Raw genomic sequence first — 4506 nt, 5'->3', positions numbered from 1 at the left:
CAGCCCTTCATGCTAAAAACGCTCAATAAATTCGGTATTGATGGAACGTACCTCAAAATAATAAGAGCTATTTATGACAAACCCACAGCTAATATCATACTGAATGGGCAAAAACTGGAAAAATTCCCTTTGAAAACTGGCACAAGACAGGGATGCCCTCTCTCACCACTCCTATTCAACATAGTGTTGGAAGTTCTGGCTAGGGCAATCAGGCAAGAGAAAGAAATCAAGGGTATTCAGTAAGGAAAAGAAGAAGTTAAATTGTCCCTGTTTGCAGATGACATAATTGTATATTTAGAAAACCCCATCATCTCAGCCCAAAATCTCCTTAAGCTGATAAGCAACTTCAGCAAAGTCTCAGGATACAAAATTAATGTGCAAAAATCACAAGCATTCTTATACACCAGTAACAGACAAGCAGAGAGCCAAATCAGGAATGAACTTCCATTCACAATTGCTTCAAAGAGAATAAAATACCTAGGAATCCAACTTACAAGGGATGTAAAGGACCTCTTCAAGGAGAACTACAAACCACTGCTCAGTGAAATAAAAGAGGACACAAACAAATGGAAGAACATACCATGCTCATGGATAGGAAGAATCAATATCGTGAAAATGGCCATACTGCCCAAGGTTATTTATAGATTCAATGCCATCCCCATCAAGCTACCAATGAGTTTCTTCACAGAATTGGAAAAAACTGCTTTAAAGTTCATATGGAACCAAAAAAGAGCCCGCATTGCCAAGACAATCCTAAGTCAAAAGGACAAAACTGGAGGCGTCACGCTACCTGACTTCAAACTATACTACAAGGCTACAGTAACCAAAACAGCATGGTACTGGTACCAAAACAGAGATATAGACCAATGGAACAGAACAGAGTCCTCAGAAGTACTACCACACATCTACAGCCATCTGATCTTTGACAAACCTGAGAGAAACAAGAAATGGGGAAAGGATTCCCTATTTAATAAATGGTGCTGGGAAAATTGGCTAGCCATAAGTAGAAAGCTGAAACTGGATCCTTTCCTTACTCCTTATACGAAGATTAATTCAAGATGGATTAGAGACTTAAATGTTAGACCTAATACCATAAAAACCCTAGAAGAAAATCTAGGTAGTACCATTCAGGACATAGGCATGGGCAAGGACTTCATGTCTAAAACACCAAAAGCAACGGCAGCAAAAGCCAAAATTGACAAATGGGATCTAATTAAACTAAAGAGCTTCTGCACAGCAAAAGAAACTACCATCAGAGTGAACAGGCAACCTACAGAATGGGAGAAAATTTTTGCAATCTACTCATCTGACAAAGGACTAATATCCAGAATCTACAAAGAACTCAAACAAATATACAAGAAAAAAACAAACAACCCCATCAAAAAGTGGGCAAAGGATATGAACAGACATTTCTCAGAAGAAGACATTCATACAGCCAACAGACACATGAAAAAATGCTCATCATCACTCGCCATCAGAGAAATGCAAATCAAAACCACAATGAGATACCATCTCACACCAGTTAGAATGGCAATCATTAAAAAATCAGGAAACAACAGGTGTTGGAGAGGATGTGGAGAGATAGGAACACTTTTACACTGTTGGTGGGATTGTAAACTAGTTCAACCATTATGGAAAACAGTATGGCAATTCCTCAAGGATCTAGAACTAGATGTACCATATGACCCAGCCATCCCACTACTGGGTATATACCCAAAGGATTATAAATTATTCTACTATAAAGACACATGCACACGTATGTTTATTGCGGCACTATTTACAATAGCAAAGACTTGAAATCAACCCAAATGTCCATCTGTGACAGACTGGATTAAGAAAATGTGGCACATATACACCATGGAATACTATGCAGCCATAAAAAAGGATGAGTTTGCATCCTTTGTAGGGACATGGATGCAGCTGGAAACCATCATTCTTAGCAAACTATCACAAGAAGAGAAAACCAAACACCGCATGTTCTCACTCATAGGAGGGAACTGAACATTGATATCACTTGGACTCGGGAAGGGGAACATCACACACTGGGGCCTATCATGGGGAATGGGGAGGGGGGAGGGATTGCATTGGGGAGTTATACATGATATAAATGATGAATTGATGGGTGCTGACGAGTTGATGTGTGCAGCACACCAACATGGCACAAGTATACATATGTAACACAGCTGTACGTTATGCACATGTACCCTAGAACTTAAAGTATAATAAAAATAAATAAACAAATAAATAAATAAATTACCTACCCTCAGTGAACTGAATTTGTGGGTGAAGAGCTTAAAAGAAAGATTGAGGATCTAATTTGTTCTAGGCAGGGGCAGAGGCAGATGCAGGAGAAACTTTCAGAGGGAGTAACAATTGATCTGAGATTCAAAGAATTAAAAAAAAAAAAAAAAAAGGCGAAAAAAGACACAAGAAACAGATGGCCATTCCAGCGTATGAAGTAGTGCGCTTCCGTTGTTGAATTATGCTAGATTCACTTGTCTATTCCTTCTTAACAAACATTTCCAAAATTAATGGTTTAAAACAATGGTTGATTACTACTGTCATGGTTCCTGAGGTGACAGGTGAGCTGGGAGGTTTTTCCTGCTCCAGGTGTTTTCAACTTGTTCATATTCAGCAGGTAGACAGGCAGGTCCAGTAGGTATAAACCATGCCTGGAACCTTTACAGGGATGCCCCCTAAATGCTGGACTCAGCTTAGAATGTTGAGCCAGGAGCCTACACCATGATGGTGTTGGTTCAAGGGGGGCACTTGTGAACTTCTTACATGGCAGTGCAAGAAACACTAGGAAAAGAATTCCAAAAGACCTGAGGGGAATCTGCCAGGCTTCTTACAACCTAAACTTGGAATGTCCAACCATTACTTCCTTCACATCCTATTAGTGGAACAAGTCACTTAGGCCAGCCCCAGGGGAGTGGAGTTAGACTGTTTCTCAAAGAACTTCTAGCTGTCTTTAATCTACCACACTCTGGTAGCATGTTGAACTTCAAATCACAATGCAGACATACATCCAAAAAATAGTAACTATGCTAATACTTCTGATGGATGCAGAAGACCTTAATGACCATCCTAACAACACCCATGTGATCTGAAGCCCAGCCTTAAACATAAGGGAAACAAATCCTATGGCTTCACTTTTATGGATCAAGCATTTGCTGTAGAATGTAATTAGCAAACAGTGAAAACAGTCAAAACAAAAAGGTAGATGATATATGTTGTTTTCCAGCAACCTGAAGTTAAGGTACCTCTGGATTTAGCCCTTACCACAGGTGGAAATGCAGAGACAGGAATCCCATCTGTGCAAGAAAGATTACTGGATTGGTGTTCCTCTCTTTTTGGTAAAACCAGCTGAAAGCCCATTAGTGGAAACGTGCAGTTCCCTTTACATGTGAGTGCTCTGAAATTTCCTCTCTCCCTTTATTCCCCATCCCTCCCCACCAATTCAAAATAAACCTCACTAAATTAAAGCCATATTTGTGGATCATAAAAGGAAATTTATCTTAGTAGCCAATAAATAGTAGTAGGTTTTGACTCTTGTACATGTGCAGTGTGCTGTCCTGAGCGGTTCACTTTATTTAGCATTGCTGGGAGATTGGTAATGGATTTCCCCGACAGATACATCTCTGGGTAGATCAGGTCAGCGAAATGAGCTCTTTTGGGGCACAGCCTTGTATGGAATTGTAACAGTATGTGTTCACCGACCCCAAGTTGAAGGAATGTTTCATTCCCCTCCCCTGAAATGGAAACCAATAGTCTCTGTTGTTTTCATTGCTTAAACTGCATATGATTATGAGGGACTTCATTTTAAACTAACTTGAGTGATAGCATAGCTTTTCACAAAAAGAAAAAAAAATAAATCAAATGCTTCATGTTTTGCTGGCAGCATATTGGTTAACTAAAAAAATGTCTTTATGCCTTTATAGAAAAGACAGCAAACTCCTGAATTTAAGGTGAACTAACAGTAGTATTTGTCTCTCTCTCTTTCTTTCTCTCTCTCTCTCATTTTTCTATGCACTTGAATAAGAGTAATACATTCTTTCACTCGCTTAAAAACTCTCTGGCCCAATGCCTTTGAAAAGAATCTCTGAAATCTTAGTTTGAACTGAGTCTGAGTTCATAACCGTCAAAGATGTCTGCCTGAAGTTGTGCTGTCTTCGAATTTTAGTTTCCCTTGGACACAGTATTTGCAACCAAAGCAATCTCTAGAATGGAAGACCAGAAACTGGCCAGCCTGCGTCTGACCTTTCTGGCAGATGTTTTTAAATGGAATGGATTGCCTTTCCCAGCCCGAAATGCGTAATCTTTGGTTAGGGTTGTTTTCCATTGCAAATACTTAGACAGACTGTGGTTTCTGCTGCTGGGCATTGGAAACGGGATATGCACAGAGCTCAGGTCACTGACTAAACCAGCTGGATCAGAAATGACCTTTTTAAATCTTAGGATGAAAGTTTGATACATTAGGGAAGTTAGTTGATCTGGTCAGCACTT

This window comes from Rhinopithecus roxellana, chromosome 5 (genome assembly GCF_007565055.1).
Source record: "Rhinopithecus roxellana isolate Shanxi Qingling chromosome 5, ASM756505v1, whole genome shotgun sequence".
Classification (NCBI taxonomy): domain Eukaryota; kingdom Metazoa; phylum Chordata; class Mammalia; order Primates; family Cercopithecidae; genus Rhinopithecus; species Rhinopithecus roxellana.
This window is presented reverse-complemented; position numbering follows the sequence as displayed.